At 42.5% G+C, this 24,196-nt stretch overlaps 1 long non-coding RNA gene across 1 annotated transcript; it reads right to left on the bottom strand.

Moving 5' to 3' along the window:
• Positions 1 to 269: 269 nt before the first annotated feature.
• Positions 270 to 23,513, bottom strand: LOC311440006. The gene is made up of 4 exons (XR_014695149.1): positions 23,404 to 23,513; positions 8,807 to 8,901; positions 2,241 to 2,310; positions 270 to 539 (listed from the first exon to the last, which is right to left on the bottom strand). It is a non-coding gene; the product is annotated as an uncharacterized lncRNA (long non-coding RNA).
• Positions 23,514 to 24,196: the final 683 nt, after the last annotated feature.

Genomic DNA, 24,196 nt, shown 5'->3' with positions numbered 1-24,196 from the left:
TAGTAATTTGGCAAAATATGTGAAAAGAAAGCATTAGCAAAGCCAATGAAACTGGTTATTCAAATGACAAAACACTTATCTGCAGGAGTTACAAATACATTAATCATGACATAGTGGCCAAAACAGCTTTCATCCAAAGCCACAAGTTTCTTAAGACTTTTGAAATTTTTAATCAAAGGCTCAACTCTGCATCTCCATCTGAGTTTTAAGCTGTTACTGAGCAGCCGTGATAAACAGAACACTTCTCTTTCCTTCCTGAACTTTGGTGACTTGCTCTGAAGAAGGTATATAGATTGACAGTTACAGAAGAAAGCACACCTAAGTTCACTTTGTTCCAAGATCTGCTGTGTTTAAACATCACTCACCAGGGATATCCATATAATGTAGAAAACAGACAAGAAATGCAGTCAGTAGTTTCCATCGTTTTACCATGACAAAGTGTGCCTGCGAAGGGTTTGACAGCACAAGAACTAGCACAGGTGAGAGGCCCTGGATGCAGCCATGCAGATGAGATCACGGAGCTGGAGACTGGTGTCCAGCTGCAGACAATGCATAGACAGGAGAGATGGAGAAGTGTTAAGTCAAGCACCTTACATCATTAATCCACAGCTTTACAGATCATCAATTTAAACCATGCCATCCATGGGATTCCCAGTCTTTTAATGTTAATCTTGGGCATCAGGATTCAACAGGAATTTTGTCATCCTCTGTACTTTAGATTCAACGTGAGTTTAGGGAAAATGACCCACCTCTTTATTTCAGGTCTTTAACACTACAAAAGCTTGATAGGTACTCAGCACCAAGTAATTTTCAAACATTAAAAAGTAGTATTTAATGTTATGCTTATTCACAGTGCAGACAAAGTGACCACAAAACACTCTAAGCAAACTATATAATAATGCTTTGAATGCATTCAATACCGTAGATCACTTTAAACAATGTCCTCACTTTTGGGTTCATTGCAATGTTTTCATACAAGCTGCAATGGATGCTGATCATGAGAGCTTTTCCACAAAAACAAAAAAAAAAACAGATCCTAACTGAGATTGAGTTATGAGTTTATTCACTAAAAATAACTGTTCTGTGATGAAGTATGGCTGAAACACCAATTTTATTGTGTCAAAATGTCTTTCAAATAACCTTAATGAACCTCTATAGAGAGCAAAATACATGAATGGTGATGCAAAGTTCTGAGCCTCATCCAGGACGCACTGCACTCACTCATCTCCCACAGAAGATAATCATAATTACATTCAATAGCTTGTTGGCCCTGGTCAGAGAGGCTCCGGGCTTCTCAGAAACAGAGACCTAATTTAATTCTGCCACTCCCACAATAGACACAAATTACTTCCACAGACTGGATGTCCATTAAATACTACACCCCCAACATCCAGCAGAAATCTTGTTCTCCAGATCAAAAGAAGGCTAGCAGCTGCTCCAGCCAAGGAGAGCCAAGAGCCACAACACTGCTGCCCTGTAGGGCTCCTGCCCTGACTCAGGCTTGTGCTCCTCATTAAGCAGCTGCACCACTGACACCTCTTTCTGAAGCCAGTCCTAGGCTTTTGGCCCCGTCATTGTAGGAAACAGAACAACAGGCTTCTGTAACACTGGGGCTTGTTTTGGGCATCTTTTCTATTGCTGTACAGACCACAATATTTTGTAAAATATTTTTCAAGGTGAAAGCTTTGTTCATTGTTAAATGAACCACACAGTGGAGGAAGAGCAGCTGCTCTTGAAAAAAAAGAAGGAACTGGTATGCAGCAAAAATATTTGCAACCACTTGAATATAGCTAGGAAACTTCTCTACCTTATTTTCTGAACTGAGGGAGTGTCAAAGAAGAATCAGGAAAAAAGTCTCAGAAGAATGCAGAGGGTGAAAGTGAAAGACATATCAGGCACCAAAAGTCTCAGCCCAGTCACAAAGTGTTCCTACTAGCAGTATACTGGCTAGGTATACTGATAACACCCACCTGAGGTGAGCACATAAGCACTGCATTGAGTGCTGCTATACCCCACTCCTTGTCACTGTGGTTGTAAAATCTGTATGTTTTCTGTTGAGCTAAAAAGCCAAAGGTAGCTGGGTGTGATGTTTACTCTACTGCTTTGTATCCTAATGCTATAATGTGTGGCAGGCTTTCATCATGAGCCTGATGTGTTTCAGCTTTTCCTTATAACTTTTTTCCCCTCAGTTTGTAGACTGTATATTCCTCCCAGATTTGCACCCATATAAACATGCTTACCTCTTGTTGCAGTTAACCCACTAATTTTTCTATAGTGAAATTGGAAGTGACCACTGGAGCCTCAGATTTTCTGTAAGAGCAAACACAAGTTTTCCCTTCAGACACCTTCATGTCTTCAAGTGTTTTCCTTGATAGGACACAAGCATTAAACCTTTTCACTTTAAGGCACTTCATCTTAACTACTGATAACTCTTGAGAGACAGCCCCCCAAGACTTTTTTTTTTTGTAAAAAAATTTTGTAAGAAAAAAAACAAAACAACCCTTATTTACCTTTTGTAAGTTTATTGCTTCATTTGGTTTTGTAAAAGCAGTTAGACACAAAGGTCTCTGAAAGTCAGTGCCAGTGTCTGTCACTTAAATCTCTATCTAGACCTTATAAAGTGTTTGTTGAGCTCCCACAGTATAGAAAGTGGGGAGAGCTATAGCAGCAAAGCCTCTTTTGTTACCTCACATTTTGCTATATTCCCATTGATGAGTATCCTCTGGAAGAGAGCTATAATAAGAATTTGAATTCAGAGGAAGTAAAATGCTGAGAGGCAAGGAGAACAGTTCTGTTATTAAAGCATTTCAGTTAACCTTAAGCAATGCTTATCTCATTACAAGTTTTAAAGTTCCTGTGTTAGAGTGGCTGAACGCATAGCTCTGGAGACCTCAGAATGATAGCAGACCACCTGCTGATTTCTGTGATGTTGAAATTGTCTTGCACAATTACCTCTAATAGCTTCTAGTGTTGGTATACAATGACACAGCTTACATATACCAGTTGCAGCCTCAAGTTGGCTTGTCCATTATTTTGGATCGTACACTCCTGATAGTCATTGAAGATCATAGAATCAGAAGGGCTGGAAAAGACCTCCAAGATCATCTGGTTCAACCATCCCCCTACCACCAATGTTACCCACCAAACCATGTCCCTAAGCACCACGTCCAACCTTTCCTTACACACCCCCAGGGATGGTGACTCCACCACCTCCCTGGGCAACCTGTTCCAATGCCTGGCTACTCTTTCTGAGAAGAAATGTCTGCATTTACACCCAAATAAATCTTACTCCTTTAAAACCACACCTTTAAAACCATGCCTAGCAAGGTTTTGGCCAGAGAGACATATTTCCACATGCAATTTTTTTACTTGCTCTCTAAATTTCGTTATAAGATGCATTTAAGTGATGCATAGAAAACATACAAGTAAAATCTAAAGTATTCACAGAACTGCCTGCCAGGCTGTTCAACCTTTCTGCCTTTAAAGCTGCTCCAAAGCCACAACCAGGAGTGGTGTCTGTCTGGTTCCTGCATCATTGCTCACATCAGGCTAAGTAGTCAGCCAAGCAGCATGAAGTTCTACAGGAATGAGTCCCAAAGCATTTCCTATTGGCAGTGCTGACCAAAGAATTATGTACAACCTTGTTTCTAAGTGAAAAGAAAAGCTGCTATAGGGCTTTCAGTGGACAGCAAGGCAAGTCACTTCTGTAGCGAGTACAAGGATTAGCCAACAGGCCAGATGGACCTCTACAGACACTGCAGCATGAAGGAGCTCACATGGGAACTGACTGCACTGAAAATTCTGTCCAAAATATTACTACAACCAAAGAGCTATTTTTTAGCTTGAATGAGCTGAGCTAGGGCTTAATCAATATATTCTGACCAAAATAAAGTAGGCAAATCATAATCTAATAAATTTTCTGTTCAACAGTGAAGGACATGTTTCACGCCTGGGTCATCTACTCATAATTAACTTGCTGTTTTGTTCAACACAAGTTAGTTTTATCAGGTTATAAAATAACTAAAATTTTCTCTAGTTAAGAGTTAATAGAATTATAGTACTGAAGTATTAATGTGTATCTTGTGTGTTTTCCTCTACATGATTTGGAAATAACATTTTTTTCATGTAAAGCAGAAGAGTAAGTAGGAGAAAATTCTGGCAGTTGATCGGGAATCGAATTTAGTGCAAAGTAAAGAAGGAAATTAGGTCAATGTGAAAACCAAATGTTAATGCAAATCACTGATTATAGTGTAGAAACTTAGGTTCCTTGTATAAAGACAAAGATTGCTAAAATACTATGAAAATTAAAGGGGTTTTTTTTGTTGTTGTTGTTCATTAGCTTGGCATTGTGTCACAAAGTTAAATTTGTGCCAGTTTGCTAATTTTCTCTTGATTGTGATTTGTCCTGGTTCATTTTCAGCACCATCTGCAGTAGCCTTTATATCTCAGGAAGCATTCACCAGTTCAGTGGCTAAGAAGGAACTTTTGATGAATGCTGAACCTAACACACTATCAAAACAGATTCCTATATTTATGAGTTTGTCTACTGGTGATAGATTTTATTTTCTTTTTTGCCACTTGTTATTAATCGTCCTTATATAACTTGACACACACAGCTAACACTATGTTATCGATTGTAGACACAGTCTAGCACTTTTGGAAGCAGGAACAATCCAGCCCACACACTGTAAGGAGCTGTGATGCATATTCAGACATACAGGTCTTTCTCCCTGGCTGGTAGAATGTAAGTTTTAATTGCAACTCAATAAATATATAAGGATAACTACCAGCAACAGTATTCACATCTGCATTAAGACACAATGGACTCAGCACATGGTGTAACAGGTATTTCAGATCACTGCTCAATGTACAGCAGTACAGAGATGCTTAAATGTAGCACATTGGTGCTACTACAGTGTATCTAATAAAAATATTTAAATTAAAAAAAATAATAATCTTGCTAGCCCAAAAGGGAACCAAATACTTTGGAAAATTTTGGTCCAGGTATTGCATCTTATGTAAAGTGAGTTATGATCTCCACGTCTTCCCCCCCCCAAAAGAGTATCACAAAGCACAAGAATGCCATCACTAACATCATCTTTTAGAATTACAAGAAGTGATGAGGCCAAGTGTTAAAAGATAAGCACCCCAGACCAGGGCAAAATTTCCTGGTGAGCATGCCACTTGATTATCTACTACATTTCTTTTACAGTCTGATTCTTCATCTGTTCTAATGCATCACTGTCCCTGGGGGTGTTCAAAGAAAGGTTGGACCTGGTTGGACATGGGTTAGTGGGTGACAGTGGTAGTAGGGTGATGGTTGGACCAGATGATCTTGAAGGTCTTTTCCAAACTTAATGATCCTATGATTCTACTAGTTAATGTGAGTCATGTGAAATTTACTTTTCAGAGATTTACACCTTTGGATTACTCCCTTTGAAAGAAGCATACTTCTTCCTGAATGCTTTTAGTGACAAAGTGAATGCGGACAGCTACCATGGAGGAATATTTAAGTTGTAACAAGTCTAACTGCCTGACCACTTCAGCTAACTAAAAGTTAAACGATGTTAAGAGCATTATCCAAATGCTTCTTGAACACTGACAGGCATGGGAAAAACTGACAGGCTAGGAAACCAGTTCCAGTGGTTGACCACCCTCACAGTAAAGAATTTTTTTCCTAACGTCCAGTCTGAACAACCCTGGGACAGCTTTGTGCTGTTCCTATGTGTCCTGTCATCAGTGAACAGGGAGAGAGACCGGCACCTGCCTCTCCATTTTCCCTCCTCAGGAAGCTGCAGAGAGCAATGAGGTTGCCTCTTGGACTCTTTCTCCAAACTAGACAATCCAGTGGCCCAGCCTCTCCTCACCAACTTTGTTGCCCTCCTCTGAAAGCATTCAATTACCTCAACATCCTCTTAAAATTATGGAGCCCAGAACTACACACAACACTCAAGGTGAGGCCACACCAATGCTAAATACAGCAGGAGAATCCCCTCTTTTGACCAGCTTGCCATCCTGAGTTTTATGCACCCCAAAATCCAGTTTGCTCTCTTGGCTGTCAGGGCAAACTAAGCGTAATGGCTCACATTAAGCCTGATGCTGCCAGCACCCCAGATCCCTTTCTGTAGAGCTGCTTCCCAGCCACTTGTCTTACAGTCTGTACCTGGCATTACCATCCCGTGTGCAGAACCCAGCATTTATCTCTGTTGACCTTCATGCCATTGATGATTACCCAATACTCCCAGCACCTCCCAGTTTAGTATCATCAGCAAACTTGCTAAGGATGCATTCCATTCCTTCAACCATATTGTTAATAAAAATGTTGAACAGAACTATGCTAAAATTGAGCCCTGGTGAACCACTTGTGAACAGCTGCCAGCCAAATGTAGCCCCATTCACTATGACTTGGAGCTCTGCTGTTGAGCCAGTTCATCACCCTGTGTAGTGTGATCTCAGCTGGACGATTTATCCAGAAGGATGCTGTGAGGAATTGTATCAAAGACCTTGCTAAAAATCCCAAAAGATTACATCCACTGCCTTCCCTTCATGAGCAACCGTTTCTCTTGCAATCTGAGAACAGTTTATGATTTAAGTTTAGACAATACTTTCACATTACATTAATTGCAAAATGGAGAATTAGATAATTTAAAACTCCAGCTGTCAGCTGGAGTTTGTAGGATTGAAACACTGAGGTCTGTAAAGGATGCTCATGAGGTCTCTCTGGAGGTGTTAGAGTCTCTATTCTTTGCAGCTTCAGCAGGAATTTGACTCACAAGAACTCATTAAAGTGCCATGTCCAAAAAAAAAAAAAAAAAAAAGGTACCAAACAGTGCTGACAGTTCACTTCTAACAAATTGCCATCTTGCACATACATCTTCAAGTACAATCCAGTGGACTAAAATTGCAACATAATTTCTGTTGCCTGTTTGTCAAGCCTTCTGCTTTTTGCAATGATTTCCAAAACTCAGAGCATAGTCAATATCTGCCATTTCCCTTTACAAACAGAAATGCTCCGTTTACAATGACAAGGCCCTGGGTAACCTGTTCTAGGTGGCCCTGCTTGAGCAGGGTCATTGGACCAGAAGACCTCCAGGTCCCTTCCAACATCAACCACTTTGTGATATGAAAACAGAGCTCATTCATTTTGAGAAGAAAGAGTACATAACAGATGCTTCTTGCAATGTCCACTGTTGATTTAAAAAAAGCACATTTCTTCAAACAATCGTCACTTTATTTTATACACCCTGTATATTCCCATAGTGGAACATGATTCCTGGGAAACTTTATTTTATACACCCTGTATATTCCCATAGTGGAACATGATTCCGGGGAAATTTCACGTCTGCTTTTGTCAGCACTGCTAGGTCTAGCTACCTGATCACGGTGCTAGTAAATATTGATGCATGCCTTGATAATATGACTGCTTACACTTTGCACTGGTTTACTAGCACTTATCTAACAAAATTATTGTCATTTTTTTAAACATTAATACATTAATTCCGTGCCTTCGTTGGCTTCCTGTTTCTCTTTAGATGTAAGTCAGTATCCAGGTTTGATGTAGACTAAATGGATCTGATTTTGCAATGCACTGAATATCCATAGGTTCCCCACAGAGACCAGTTTTCAGCCTAGAAAGGCCTTAACTCATTTTTTATTGTCTCATTAATATACTATGTGCACTCAATCAAAATTCCTGTTTGCAGTCCATGAGACTGAGTGTGGCTTTGCCTTTTCCCTTACTTTTATGTGAAGTTTTTACTTCAGGTAGTCTGTGCCTCTCCTTCACTGCATAAATTCTTTGTGAATACTTTACTGAGGATGTTAAAGAACTTGAGTTTCAAGTTCTTTTTATTTAGACTTCCTGGTGAAGTTCTGTATGCCCGCATTAGGCTTTTACAAAGCACTTTCTTGCATGTAATGAATTTAAATCTTTTACAGATTTTCACAAACATGAAGTAGTTAAATTACATTGTAAGAGGATTAAAGACTCCATATGAGTCAATACTTACTACCAACTTGACCCAAACAGAAATGCTCTGAAGAAGGAAAAAGGAAAACATTCTTACAAAAAAAAAAAAAAAGGAACGTATTCAGGTAGTTGGCAGACATTAAAATATTTTCCAAGTTATAGTAAAAGCCTCATTAATGACAACACTACTAGAATTGGTTTTGGTTATGAGGTTTTCAGAATTATATATGTTATATTTTAGCAAAGCTTAGCAAAGTTCTTCTGTTAATCCCTAGCCACAGAATGCATTATTTTTAGCTCAACTTTTGAAAACTGGTTTTACTTAGATTAACTGAAGATGGAAAATTTTCCTGAAAGCCAATTAAGTGTCACTATGATACTAATAACTGAAATTCAACATCAACAGAAGCAAAAGCAGACAAATCTTTTGCTGCCTAGCAACAGCTGAATCTAAATTGGACCAAAATAATTCCTGTGCAGCCCAAGTGATTGGTGAAAAGACTGCAGATCACCGACCTTAAGTCTTGGATGTGCTGGCAGAATTTGCCAGTTCATTGCTTTAGCACCATCCAAGCTCCAATTAAATTGATGGAATTTAACAGAATAAGAACTGAGGCATTACTGAAAGTTAATTGCAAATATGGACTTCAAGACTAAAAAATTTTCCTCCAGTTTTACACAAACTCTTCTTCCAGATGAACTTCAATATCAAAGAAAACACCAGAGGAGAAATAGTAAAACAGCTGTTCTCTTGTCCCCACTGGAAAATTATACCCACTCTGTTGCTCAGCAGCTATTCACATTTAGCACACATAAATAAAAACTGTACACATTTACCTGAGTGATCTTCCCTCCTACTTGGTATCATTGTCAAGTGCTATACATTACAACTGGTATTGATGCTGTGTCAAAGGCCAGAACTCCATGGCATGCTACAAAAAAAGCAGACCATAACAAACATTTAACTTCAGTGCCTTTCACCTAAAGCAACTTTAAAGTACCTGCAAGCTGCACAGACAAAAGAATCTATTTCACAAGAATCTATTTCTGCAAGAGAAATACCTTGTCATTATCAAAATAATCAGAGCCATTTCTATTTTTGATAGGAAGGGTTCAAAGTATATAAACTACTAGAAAAAAATAGGCAGTGCAGGATATATTTATTCAGAGCAGAATATGCAAACAGGCAGCAATTCTGGGCCTTCTGGGGTCCCCCTTGAGATATTTCCTGTGGACATCATGGTGCTGATTTGTTCTTGTCTGCTTAATACCAGGTAACCTAGGGATTTACTACATATTCTGAATACCAGAGGCAAAGTTGTAATTTGCTTTTGGAGAAAGGGGAGATCAACTTGGGGGGTGTCAGGATGGGACATGACAATGACAAGAAAAAGTTGAAGAAGAAAACCATTGGAAATACACCTACACATGAACTAAATTTGTTTTCTTTAAAGATTAAATTTACTCAAAGTTGGTCAGCTTCTCCTGGCAACAGCTCAAGATAGATATCCTACAGCTAAAGAAAAAAGTTCAGGTGATAATTCCCTGCTAAACTTTATATTAATTTACAGAACCTCTAAGGCTTCTCAATTTGAATACGTTTACCTTCAAATCATTATCTGACCATTTTAGCTGAAACATTTAGGTTGGGTAAAAGACAACTGACGTGAAACCACCATTCAACAATTAAGCAATTGCAGTTGTGTATTTACAACATCGAGAACTGTACAACTCGAGTATTGGTTGCCAGTTTCTATCAACAGGACGTATCTAACAATTGAAGTATCACAGTAAAGTAGCACCATATAGACAAAATCATTAAAAGAGACTTCAGCCACAATTGAATGTGGCTTATCCCAATGTCCTAATTATTTTATTTGAAATCACTAACCCATGCGCTGTATTACTTCTAACGTGAACCAGGTATTTCCAGAGAATTAGACAATCAGTTCTTTTTCCCATCTTCTAACTTATAATTGCCCATGACTGGAGTTTTCTGATGACATAGCATCTTATATACTTTTGTCCATCTGAATCAGGTGTTAGATAATAATTTTTTTATTTTTTACTTTTTAGTTAGAGTGGAATAGAAAGTATTTTCTCATAAGTTCCCAGTGACAAAAAGTAGAGTGTTCTGAAATACCATTTTGAAATAAAACCTTAACTTGCTTTGCTGAGCTTAAGGTACCGTATGAGCCAACCTGTATTACACATACGTCATACAGAGCTGGCTGAAGAAAGAGCAACCATTTTTTCAGTTCAGTAAACTTTTTCAGCATGTTTTCCCCAGCTATATTCCTGTGTATCCCAGATTGTTAAGGGTTAATTTTTAAACCACAGTATTTATTGCAGTCTTCAATAAGAAGCTAGAATCTCTTGTAGTCCGTTAAAAAGAAAGGCTTAGACTGATCTGAATGCCATTTAATTCATTACCAAAATTGTGTCCCATTAAGTCAGGACTATAACAGAGAAAGTTGTGTGCTTGGATGCAGGGAGTTGGTATGAACATATCAGAGAACCATTGACATTGCCTCTTTTGCTGTGGAAGCCGCACAGATGGCAACACAATACTTGCGCTAGCACCTAGCACATGATCAGAGTAGGGTTTGGAGAGACTGCCAGCAGCTCTCTTAAAGCTGACCTCCAGCCTGGAAGAGTAATGTTAAATTGTGGATGGAAGCTTCCTAAGCAGTCCTTGAGATCCAAAACAGCAATAACTGCACAGAGCTTCAGAATGTGTGTAGAAAACTTACAGACACACTTTCCAAATCAAAACAAATATTATTGGTACACTCTGAGCATGAGACCCCATCACTCCTCTGTTAGTGGCTGCTTTGGGAAGAAAAGCAAAGGATACATGTGTTGAAGGATTAGGCTTTCTTATGCCAGAATGCAAGGTGAGTCAGTGAACTTCCTGTGGTGAAAAGTAATGTACAAAGACACTGCTTTACCTTGCTGACTCTTCTATAAGTATTGTACCCTAGCACATCATTTCCATGTATGATCATGAGTAGATGCAAAAAGCACTGGCTGCCGTGAACATAGATAAGTGTCTGCTCAGAACAGTCAGGGCAAGACCGAGATCCAACACAATGTAAGCTCTTCAATTCATGGAAAAACTCCACACATTATGCAACTTGATACATGACTAATAAGTAGATTTCACTAATCTGATTTAGCACTAACATGCTTATGTGACTTCTAGCTTGGAAGTGGCCTCAATACACTGGCAGGCTTGTAGATAGCAAGCACACCTCCTGTATTATGGTGGATATCCATATACTTAGTAAGACATTTCATTTTCTGCAGCAGTAATTTAAGCATGCAGTGAGCAGGAGAGTCAGCAGTCACCTTCTACTGTACCTGAATTTATCCACAGAATTGTATATCTCATGTATTTTGAGAGAAATATTGTTAAATAGATTTTTTTTTCCCTTCAAAATCATGAAGTTTTTTGCCTTCCTCTAATTTGTCACTCTAATTACTTTTCCCATCAAATTAGACATTTTCTGAATGTTTGTATTTTTTCAGGAAAAAAAAAATCCACCTTTTTTCCTTTGACAAAGTTCTTTTGAACTTTTTCCATACCTTCTTATAACTACTGATCCTTACTTTTAAGATGCTTAAGTTCATGAAGTTTTTCTATAGCATTAGCAATAAAAAAGTCCTTAAGTCCTGCATAAGTACTTACCAAATTAATTTAATAACTGCAACTCAGCTTATCTGAACTTAACTGAAGGTTAAAAAAATCAGAACTAGTCTAATAAGTATAATTAAATCCAAATTTTCATCTCTATAGAACACAAAGCAAGGGGGGAATGACCTCAAAAAAAAATTAAAAAATATATATATATATATGATGTGGAATAAGGTGAAGCAACAGTAAAAGAAAGGATTACTGTCATCATTCATTTGGCAAATCTGATGTCAAATAAGCAAAAAATAATGCCAGCAAGAAAAAATAGAATATTGGTCATTTGAGAGGATAGCAAGTGTGCAGTACATTGTATGAAAATAAAGTTAAGCCTTGTGATTTTACAGAGAGAGTGTATGTTTTAAAAAGTTGTTTTTAAAATGGAATAGTTCCAGTGGAAAGAGACTCACAAAGCCTGCAGAGTTCAACTATCCAACTACTTCAGAGCTGACCCAAAGCTAAAACATGCAATTAAGAGCATAATGTTCCATGCTGATACAATATCACAAGACAACTGTTTGCTAAAATCACATATGGAAAAATGTGCTAGAAAGTGTTGCAACATCTATTTTATTCAATAAATACTTGTTATGGAATGTGTGGTATTTTCTCTGCAAGGTTTTTTTTTGTTTGGTTGGTTGTTTTGGTTTTTTTTGGAGCTGAGAAATAACATTAAAATATACAGGCGCCTTACACTGCTGCATCTTTACCTTCATATTTATTGTTCTCATCTACCATTCACTAGAGTTTTGTGAAAGGGTTTGGATCTCATTTGTATCAACATCTACTGCTAAAATCAAGAAACATCTGATTAAGAAAATTGAAGTTTTATTTTTAATAAGCATAAAAGAATATCTCTGGCTATTACCTACCTGTTACAAGGCCTTAAATCTTGGTTGCTTGCCTTTCTGTGGTGATTGTGTTCACTCAATGTTTTCCAGTGTTGTTTTTTTTTGTTTTGTTTTTTTAAACCAGCAAGTGTACCCCAGCTCATAGTTTTAATTTATTCTTATATTTAACCCCATAAATGGTCTGTAACCTAATATCCAATTATAACGAGGCACAATTAATAACTTAAACAAAACCTCAAATCTAAAAACTAAAAAATTAAAGCTACTGAACTGCTAGCAAACCTTATGCTGGGGGAGTTCTCACCTCTAAGTCCCATCTTGGATCCCAAAGATGAAAGGCACAACTTTCTAGATGGGACGTATCCTCAAAACACCCTCATTCATCTCCTTCATCTCCTTTTCAGCCTTTCAACATTTGAGGTTCTTTGGAAATCAGTATTTCAGATGGGGAACAGAGGCTGGACAGGCAACCACACTCTAGACCTGACATTCCTAGTCACTGGAGTACTTATCTTGTATCTCTGCCCTACACTGGGCTTTAAAATGAAGTACTGCCTTTCTTCTACCCCTACTATTCATGTTTCACAACAAAGCAAACATCTTAAAATATTTTTTTTTACACTAGTAAGGGACTAAATTAAGCTCCTAGTCAGATTTCAGGAATGTAATACATATTTCTTATAGATAACCTTACTGTGAGAAAATAATGTATTGGATTGATCAAATCTCAAAGGAAAGCCTCTGCAGGAGGTTAAGCTCATTTCAATGCTGCCAAGATACATAAGTGTATGTATACATTATTTTAAACATACAAAATAATAACACTACTAACACCAGATATTCTTGTCATTTTATGAAGTGATGCAAGACACGGACTCCTGACAGCTCTTGAACAGGAGACATTTATTGCCCTTTTTCACCACTACATATACTTTCCCTGTAGCCCCACATGCTGTCCGTACGCCTGAATCTGTCATACAATTGGTTAGAGACCCTCAAACACACGCCTCAAGCCAGCCAGCAATTGGCTACTGCCCAAAGCTCATCTTTAACGCTGTAGCAAATTTACTTAATCTTGCTCAACCTTGCTCAAGTTTTATTTCTACCACTTGTTTCCTCATTATCTCTAATTCAGGGACATGTGAAACAGTGCAAAGCCACCTGTGAATTCCTTTCCCACAGTTTTGTATTGGAGAAGAGGTTAGATCCATTAAACAGCAATATAACCTTTCTGTTTTTCTGTAATAAGTTTGGAAGCAATGTCTGGAGGTCAACTGGTCCAACCCCCTGCTTTAGCAAGGACACCCAGAATGCGTTGTCCAGTACCATGTCACCATGTCCAGGAAGCTTTTGGACATCTCCAAGGAGGAGACTCCACAACTCTCTGGACAACCTGTGCCAGTGTTTTATATATAACACAAGTATCTTGTATACAGTAATTTGTATACACAATTTGTATACGCAAATTAGAAACATTACTTGTGTCAGACTAGCAGATTCACTGAAGAACGTTATCTATAGAACTATTTCTGAATGTACTCCTGGATATCTAAAACAACCAAATAAAGTGAATGCTCATATCACAGGACTGTTAGCTGCTTGTCTGTCCCCTTGAACACTGACTTGCTCTTAAACACTTGGAGTTGCAATACTCAAAATCTAAATGCACAAAATCAAGACAGTATTTTCTATCATGAAATTGTATGTATACTTTAGGAACCCAGTTTGGCTGAAAACAGTTTCATGGCTTTCTTCCTCATTAGAGGTAAGTCAGCCTCTTGCATTCATACAAACCATTTTTATTTTTATTTTTTTTTTCTGGTGGGAGCACATTTGGTTATTCTAATAAACTTAGAAGTACCATATAGTCTGTGACATGAAGTTTTCACTGGTTTGTCCTGTACAAACAGAGCAGAAAGGCTCTGGGGAGTGCTTAAGTGAACACATATTAGAAGAATTCTGCCACTACCTTCATGAAGTAGAGTACACTGACCAGCACTTGAAGTTGCTCAGTTTGGAAGCCCATCTGCCTGCTGGCATAGAAATTCTTGTCTTGCAGGGCCCTTCTTATTTGAACTATGCTTGATGCCCTTCTCCACACACACTAGAGAGTAGAGAAAAAAAGAGGATGGTGAAATCAAATGAGTAGAGAAAAGAAATGAAGAACATGAAACAGAAGGAAAAGAGATGACTGTGTAGGAAGAGACAGAAGGTAAACCTGGCAAGACAAAGCAAGTAAACAAAATAGCACCATCTAAACTGCAGGGGAGCAGTTTACTTCTCTCATTTCTCACTGTCACATCCTAGTTAAGTTGTATAAGCACATAAATGCAGCAGCATTTGATGTTTTTACATCAGCCCTCCAGTTTTTTCATACAGACAGACCATAGCAAACATAAGCAACAAAACTGCAGCACAACCAGGCACACTGCAATCGCTGCTACACTAATAAGTCATTGAAAATAGCATTATATTTAAAATTAGTCTTCATTCAGTAAACACAGTGAAATATTAATGATATGAGAGAAAAATGACCTTATTTCCAAGACACCTGCCTACAACATCTAATTGAAATGAGTTTCGTTCATATCAGTGGTATACTTGTTTTAGAAGTTAATAATAGTCAGAAAAATTGGGACCATTTCAAACACTACCCCGTTGTATTTCTTTAAAATGAAGTGAAACAGTATAACAGTGCCCCCAGGTGGTGTAAATTCAATTCTGTCCTATTGTCTTCTAGAAAGACAATTGTTCCTTTTTAATTGTCTGTGGAAAAAAAAATCCAACTGTCCCAAAGAAAACTTAAGTAACATCATCGATTATGGGAACAGAGGTAACTAGAATAAAATATTTAGCAAATAAAAAATGCAAGAGGAGGGAATGAATTCAACAAGAGCTTTTCAGAACAAAATCTGAGAGATTAAAAATACAAACAGTATTATTTCTTAAATACATTCACATGTAATATGGCTTAACAGTGAGGAAAAATGCATAAATAAAACAGCACAAGTGATAGGACCAAGGGTTATGTTTTTAAACTGAAAGAGGGTAGATTTCCATTAGAAGGAACAAATTCTTCACTATGGGAGTGGTGAGATACCAGACCAGGCTTCCAGGAGAAGTTGTGGATGCCCCATCCCTAGAAGTGTTCAAGGCCAGGTTGGACAGGGCATTGACCAGCCTTAGTAAAAGGTGTCTCTGCCCATGGCAGAGGGGGTGGAACTAGATCTTTAAAGGTCCCTTCCAGCCTAAACCATTCTATGATTCATGGTTATATAGTAACCAAGGACCTCACTGATCTAATGTTCTTCCAGCTCCCGTTGGAAAGATTCTGCTTCTAAATGCTGTGGTCATCCTCATACCAGCTCAGAAACCTCTGCTCCTGAATTGGCTCTTAATGCCTAGGACATTAGGTCAGCCAATAGAGTACATTAACACACTCCCCAGACGCTCAGAATGGGCACTTCCAGACTGTTCCAAAACCTGAGCAAGGCAACAGGAATTTGAATCCCACTAGTCTTTTGCTTTCTGTTGGAATGATACTTTCTATTCCTTTCATGACAGCTTAGGAAGCTCCCTGACCACTCTGAAATTATATTTTACATGAAATGATGAAATGCTGTGCTGATTCTACAGTTTTCTAATGAAAGCCTCCAGGATTTCTGAGGGTGGCCGGAAGAATTGCCATTATATTTGTAGAAGTTACCTTTACAAACCATATCCTTGAACAAAAAACAATATAAGCTTCTCACCTGGTGGTCCCCCACCAGGTTTTTAAAATCACTAATTACTTTCCTCTCCTCCTCCCCCCCCCCCCAAAGAATCTCACTTGTACATTCAGGGAGAGTTTTACTAACAAAACACTTCTCTGTGGCTCAAAGAATCAATAGCGCTTACAAGCACACTATTTATTGGCAATTTGCTCCTGAATTCCCCCATCAAGGCTATCAATAGAAAGGCAATCTCTTTATAGCACTAATGACTTGCGGCAAAGTATATACATTTGTTTAATACAAATAAGGGCAAACGATTTCCCAGTCTTGGTTAGATAAAATAGAGCTCACAAGGGCTTATCTCACTTAAAAAAGAGTAACTTGTAGCCTTTTCTCGTTAAAAGGATAAACTATTAGAATGGAGACATGTAGAAAAAACAACATTGGTGGAATGAGGGAAGGGGGGTGAGGACTAGTGAACAATCATCTCTGACTTAAGAAGGCAATGCTCTTAATAAACTATGCCACTGGCAGGAGAAAAGCAGCATGTAAGACAGCGTTTCCAGACAAAAATAAATAGATATAACAAAGACCCAGGAACTTCAGCAACACCAGTGAGCAATTTAGTCAATGACAAACTGCAATACACTGACTCTGAGCTCCGCTGAGGGAGGGAAAGGCAGCTGTGCTGCCAATGAGCCCTTTATGTTGAAAACGACATCAAGCCAAGATGAGGCTGCCCACCTTGTCATCAAGAGTACCTCTCATGAGATATAAAAGATAGAATAAGCAGTTATTAGTTTTAAGTCCTTCAGAAGTTCCACCTGTAAAAAAGCAGGTTCATCTCCTGTCCTAAAACCTGTATAAACACGTGCATGCTACTTTTTATTAATAACCATATTTTCTTTAATATCTGGTAATTTTAGCACAGCAAATACTTCTTACTAAACTTAATTCATGTTTTCCAGAGCTTCAAAAACTTGATGTTTACAATCCAAAGCAGAATAATGAATTCACATGAAGGCATTGAATACTTCCTGCTGACACCTTCAAAATCATACTTTAGCCTTCATCAGAAATAAGTTAATTTTAATTTGAAATGATTTATCTATATGGTTCCCCCTTTCTTTTTTTTTCTTTTTTTTTTTTTCTTTTTTTTTAAACATCACTTTGCTTTCAGCTACATTTTATATATATATATATATTTATAAATTATTTCTAAAGCTAAACAACTCTGATTTAGCCTTGCAACCAAACTTTAGTTGGCAGGTATGACCTACTGTAGTGGGTTTACGTGGCAAGGTTTTGGTAGCAGGGAACCATAGGAGTGGTTTCTGTGAGAAAGATCTAGAAGCTGCCCCATGTTTGGGAAGGGCCCCATTGTTTTCCAGAGCTGAGCCAATAAGCGATGTTGTTTTGCGCCTCTGTGAGAGCATATTTAAGACAGGGAAAAAAACGCTGCGACACACAGCAGCCGGGAGAGTGAAGGGAGTGAGAGAACAGCCTTGCAGGTGCCAAGGTCAGTGTAGAAGGAGGGGGAGAGGTGCTCCAGGCACCGGAGCAGAAGTCTCCTGCGGCCTGTGGTGAGGACCATGGTGAGGCAGGATGTCCCCCTGCAGCCCATGGAGTACCACGGTGGAGCAGGGCTCCACGCTGCAGCCCGTGGAGGAGACCACGGTGGAACAGGTGGCCCTGCACCGACGGAGGCTGTCGCCTGTGGAAGACCCCTGCCGGAGCAGATTCCGGGCCGGACCTGTAGCCCATGGAGAGGAGCCCACGCAGGAGCAGGTGACCTGGCAGGAGCTGCTGCCCGTGGGGGAGCCAGGTTGGAGCAGTTTTCTCCTGAGGGATGGGCCCCATGGTATGGACCCATATCTGGAGCAGTTCTGAAAGAGCTGCTGCCTGTGGGAAGCCCACGCTGGATCAGTTCATCAAGGACTGTAACCCGTGGGTGGGACCCCACAGCACAGGGGACAAGAGTGACCGAGAAGGAGCGGCAGAGAAGAAGCGCTGTAGACTGACCATAATCCCCATTCCCCCGTTCCCCTGTGCCGCTCGGGGGGAGGAGGTGGAAGAAGGTGGTTGGGGGGGAAGGTGCTTTTGTTTTTTTTTTCTTCCTTTGTTTTCTCACTTCTCTCGCTTGTTAGTAATAGGCAATAAATCTTACTATCTCCTTATGCCGAGTCTGTTTTGCCCATTACAATAATTAGAGTGATTTTCTCATCCTTGTCTCAACCCTTGAGCCCTTTTCACATATTTTCTCCCCATTCCTCTTTGAGGAGGGGGAGTGAGAGAGTGGCTGTGGTGGAGCTCGGCTGCCCACTCGAGCGGAACCACGACACCTACTGCAATAGCAAGCTCTTTGGCATAACTTAGACCTTTGCTGTCTCTCAGCCTTGCACAACTGTCTGTCAGGGAAGATGGGATTGGCACTGGGACCCAAGGGCAGTTGCAATGCAAGCTGTGTTCCCATCAGTCCTACAGAACATGCAGCAAACAATAGCACCTTTCTGGGGCTAAACTTAAATAGGGCTCTGGCCATGGGCAGAGGATGCTGGGGCATCCCAGGTGTGGCTGATCAGGGAAGGGGCTGCTGGGGCCCATCACAACCATGGTTGCAACACTAGCAATAGTCTCACTGTAACTCAAAGGTGTTTTCTAGTTCTGTAACAGTCTAAAAGGGTGGTAACAAAACATAAAACCTTCATTACAGATTGTTTTTTTCAGTTTTGTGACACAAGTCACAAAATCAGATATCAAATTCTCTGAATAGGGAACTGTATCCCTCAATTGCAGGCCAGCTTGCAAATGAGTTTCTTAACGCACAACGATTAACTCTCAGGTATCACTGATGAAGGACAGGATGCAAGGCTACAAAGTTTCCAGCTAGGAATTTCATGCTTAAACTGCAGTGAGGATAAGTAGCTTTTGACACCAAGATTCTGTAAGGATTTATCATTAAGCAGAACAATACAAGATATAGGCAAAGCTTCCTTCCAACTTTACAAGAATAACTAAGTGTTACAACAAGTTGAAGTCAAAATATAAATGAGTTCTTCATTTGCTTTATTTATAAAACCTTGTAACATAATATAGATATTTAGGGATATAATTACGAGCATAGCATAAGCATGCAATGGAAATAGAGCCTATGACATAGATGTTAAAAAGAAATACTTAGTACTGCTTTGTTGATAATGACAGATTGCAAGCAAAAACAAAACAAAACAAACAAACAAACAAAAACTAAGCAGCTAAACCACAAGTACTTGAGCGAGGACACGTTTTTGCTGTTTTTTCTTTCCAAATCCTTTGAGAATTAATTTTCACACAATCCTGGAAAGGTTTGTTATTTCTTAGACATTTTTCACAGAATCACAGAACAGTTGAGTTTGGAAGGGATGTCTGGAGGTCAGCTGGTCCAAACCACTGCTCTAGTAAAGATGCCTAGAATATGTTGCCCAGTACCATGTCCAGGCAGCTTTTGGACATCTCCAAGGAGGAGACTCCACAACCTCTCTGGACAACCTGTGCCACTGTTCCTCTGGATGGCTCTGTGGCCTTCTGGTGAGTCAGGCACTCCCCCCCCCCCCCCCCATTTTCATGTTGGCTGCGAATTTACTGGGGGTGCACTCTACCCCATCTTCCAGATTGCTAATGAAGATGGGACCTGATATTGACCACTGGGGTACTCTGTTACTGGCCTCCATTATTATGTGTATAAACAGAGTGATTCAGCCAGCCATCACAAAAAGAAAAATAAAATCTTTGTTTCCTCTTCCAAGTGTTCCTCCTTTAATGGCAAAGCCTAGTATCTATAAATTTACTGCTTGGATGACATTTCTGTGTGTTTTCTATCTCTGTGGTACGCAAGGACCAACAGCATTTCTCTACTGTGCATTTTGGTCTTCATCAAGTTTGCTCTACCAGTAGATTCAATTTTCAGTATAAGTCCTTGAAAGGATAAAGATACTTGACTGCATCAGAGAAGCATAGGAAACAGGGAAGTTTTCCTCCCAGCCATGGGATTCAATCAGTGCTTTCTGCTGTGTGCTCTTCCCTCTTCTTCGGACTTCATTATAAAGCTAACAATGTCAACGTATGACCCATGTCTGGGGCACTCTGCCTTACATCTACATGCAGCCCTAGCACCAGACATAGCCCTGAATTGTTCAAAGAAAAAAAAAATAAATAAATAATACTGGGCACTTACAACTTAACACTGAATGTGCTGAAAGACCTCAGATACTCAAGCAGGCAGAGCATTTCCACTTGCAGATGTACTGTGTGAAGGGCTGGTCTTCTCCACAGCTACTCTCTGCTCCTCTGCTATTCTGGGCTCTGTGGTGCCTCTCCAAAGGAGGAAGAGTGGACTGGACAGTATACATGATTAAATAAAATAGAAAGGGGAAAAAGAAAATTAAAATGCAAGAGACTGTTAGAAGAGGCTGTTAGCGTAAAACTTCTTAGTAGAAGTACTACTGTACTGTAAGACACTAACTTCTTTTTTCATTTTTATGTTTCTACACATTTCTGCTATGCTGTTTTCAAGGTCATCCCGTTTCTCTTGTGCGCTACTCTATACTGATGAGGACTCTGCACCATTATCATATTCCTACTTTTTTGTGCCAGGGATCATTATGAAAAATATTAAATATATCCTGTCCCAGAGCATATATCATCCTGTGAAAATGCTACAACAGAGATCATCTAGTCTAAAATGACTTTGTTTTCAGGTGGCTCCATTACTAGCCCAACACCTCTCATTTTTAAACACTAGGGACTTTTTATAGGCATGCTGCAAAGCAACAGCATCCACAGTGTGAGGAATGCAGAGATACAGTGTGATTACAGGACCTCAGTGTGGACTTTCCTGTTCCCTGTTCTCTCCCTTCAACGCTCTAAGTAGCTTTATGCAGAAATACCCTTTCTCCCTCACTTACATATCCTCACTCCCACTTCTGCCACAACAAACAGAATAATTCATCAAAGGAAGTCTGTGGGGAGATCTGCCCTGAATTCCCCCTTTCCTGATCACTCTGTTTTGACACGGACATTTACATCTGCACTTTGGAAGAACATGCAACAGAGTGAGGGATGCTCTCGTGCACTGCACGTGACTTCTTTATTGACCATAAAGTAAGACAGAGAGCACATGCATTTACACCAATAAATGTAAACACAGATTATTCTTACTTGTGGTAGTACGCGCCCTCTCAGACATTTTCAGCTGCACAGAAGCTACAAGAAAAGGTGATTTGTCCATGTGCATAACAAAAAGAAGTACAGATGGGTTAAACAGAACTTGTCTGTCCTGTAGCATTTGATAAGATTACATGCTGAATATAATGGCACTCAAAACAGGGGCAAAACAGTTCCACTACGGAACGATTCCACTTAGGCTCATAAGATGCGGTCTTTATTATCAGTAACCGCCCGATAAAAGCATGTCGCCGTCAGCAGCCCCTCGAGGAAACTGCGCTCCCTGTTTTCCCGCCGCCGTGTTGCGCGAGCGGGGCGGCTCGCAGGGCGCTCTGCAGGCGTCCGAGCCGGGAGCCCCAGCGCTGCCCCGCGCCGCGCCGCCGCGGGTCCCGCCCCCGGTCCGGGGGTCCTGGGCTCCGGGAGTCCGCGCCGCGCACCGGCCCCGCGAGCCGCCAGGGGGCGCCGGGAGCGCGCGGCGGGGTCCGGGCCGGCAGCGCGGCGGGGGCGGCGGGGCGCTCCGCCGGAGGCCGGTGTCCCCGCGCTCCGCGTGCGCCGTGCCCGGGCCGGCGGGCAGAAGGCGGCGAGCGCGGGGTGGCGGCGCCGCTCGGCTGCGGGAGCGGCCCGGCGAGGTGGCCCGGCGGTGCCCGCGGTCGCTGCGCCCGCGCCCGCGTTCCTGCACTGGAATTAACCTCCGGGAAGCGACCTCTTCTGAAAACAAACGTGCGGGTATCAGCGCACCGCAGCGGGCGTTAGCGCTCCCAGACTGACCCAGCTAGGGGGCCTTATCAGCAGCGCAATTTGCGTGTAGTCAGAAACGTCTCAGACCAGTACCTGCTCCGCCAAAACGCCTGCGGCCGCAGGTAGCGGGCTCGGCGGGTCCTGGCGCCCGCCAGTACCGGCGGCGGGGAGCCCTCGCCGCTCTGGCACCGGGCTTGGCAGCGGGCTCCCGGGGACGGCCTCGTTCCTCTGGCGGCGGAGCCCGAGCTCAGCTTACCAGGGCCACCGGGGCGAGGGCAGCGCCCGTGGGCACCGGGCCGGGCGCGGAGAGGGGAGCGGGCAGCCCGCGGGGGGCCGGGGCCCCGGGGTGCCCGGCGCAGCCGCCAGCAGCCCCGAGCGGCACGGCCTCTGCGGGGCTCTCGCCGAAACCTACGGAGCGCTTGGACGCGGATCACCGCGGCAGCCCCTGGGACAGCGGTGTGCAGCCGGGGTGCCCCTGCCGGAGGAGCCAGTGCGGCCGAGAGGATGGAACCGGGGGGGACGGTGGTCCCGGAGGTGCTGCCCGGTGGCCGGGGGCCGGGGCTGTACGGGCAAGGCCCGCTCGTGGTTCCCGCGGAGGGCAGCGGGCGGGCTCCTTCGGTGCCCAGTCATCGAAAAGCCATGGGAAAAGACACAAAAGCATTTTTTTTTTTTTATCGCGCCGCGGAGTCTGCAGAGATAAAACCAAACCAAGCAACCAACCAAAAACAAAACAAAACAAAACAAAAAACGTTTATTTCCACCTGGAAAAAATGGGGTATTAGATTGCAGTAAAGCCAATGCACAGGGAAAAATGCACATTTAATGCCTAACAACGGTCACTGATTGCATAAATTATCGGGCGGCCTCAGAACACTGCTTTAGCCCAAGCACGAGGATGCTGGAGGGGGCTACTCACAGTGGAGTCCCGAAGTAACCCAGAGGACGGCAGCGGGAGGAGGGCTCGAGCGGCTCCGGGACAGCGGGCTGCGACGGGTGTGCGTGCGGCGCCGGAGCCAGAAAGCGTCCGCGGGAGGCGGGGGGTGCACACGGACACGGACACTCTCCCGTGTCCCCGGGGAGCGGGCGCTCCCTGCCGCCGCCTCGCAGCGAGAAGGCGGCAGCGCGGCCCCTCCTGTCCCGTCCCGTCCCGTCCCGTCCCGTCCCGTCCCTCCCCTGCCGCGGCCCCGCTGCGGAGCGGCGCCTCGGGACCAGGGCCGGTGGTGGCCGCGCTCTTACCCTGCTCACCGGTGCGGTGCAAGGCAACGGCGTCCCGCCGGGGAGGCTGCTCCGCGGGCATGGCTGTTTTCTGCCCGGGCAAAGGGTACGCGCTAGCCGACGGGCCCGGCTCGCCTCCGGTCAGCCGAGATGAAAGCGTCCGTGCCGAAGAGCCGGCGTGCAGGGGCGGGAGAGCCGCGGGCGGTGCGCCACGCTCCGCGGGAGGGCGCGCAGCGGGCGCGGCTGGCGTGGCACCGCCCCGAGCTCCGCGATCGGGGCAGCGGGCCGGGGGCAGAGCTCGGGCCGCCGCGGCAGAAAACCGGCGCTGTGCAGACGGGGAGCGCGCCGAGCCGGAGACCGAGGCAGCCCGCGGCGCGCCCGGCGCCTTCCCGCAGCTCCGCGTGCCGGGGGAGCGCGGGTGGCACCCGGCACCTCCTGCCCCGCGCACACGGGCAGAGAGCTCACGGGGCTGGAAGCGGAGAGCCCGACGCACCCCTTACGGCTTTCTCTGTTGGTGTTATTTACAACAGAAAGAGGAAAAAACAATGAAGCGTTTTATTAAGCCTCTTTTAGGGCAGCGTCGATTTTAATCTCACATTCAGACGTTAAGCTTTTACGAGGATGCGCGTAAGAAGACGGACACTTGCATCATTTCTAACTTCAGCGACTGAAAATAAAGATCGTTGATCGAGCCCCAGTATCGCTTCCCAAGCTTTGACACGAGGGCTGTTGTTTCAGATTAAACAAAACCGTATGCACTTGCAAAGGGTTCCGACGAAAGGCATAATTAGATCCGTATGACCACGCCTTTCAG

Source organism: Aythya ferina (assembly GCF_964211825.1).
Source record: "Aythya ferina genome assembly, chromosome: 7".
NCBI lineage: Eukaryota > Metazoa > Chordata > Aves > Anseriformes > Anatidae > Aythya > Aythya ferina.
Note: the sequence above shows the minus strand (reverse complement) of the source record. Positions and strands in the feature narration are given on the sequence as shown.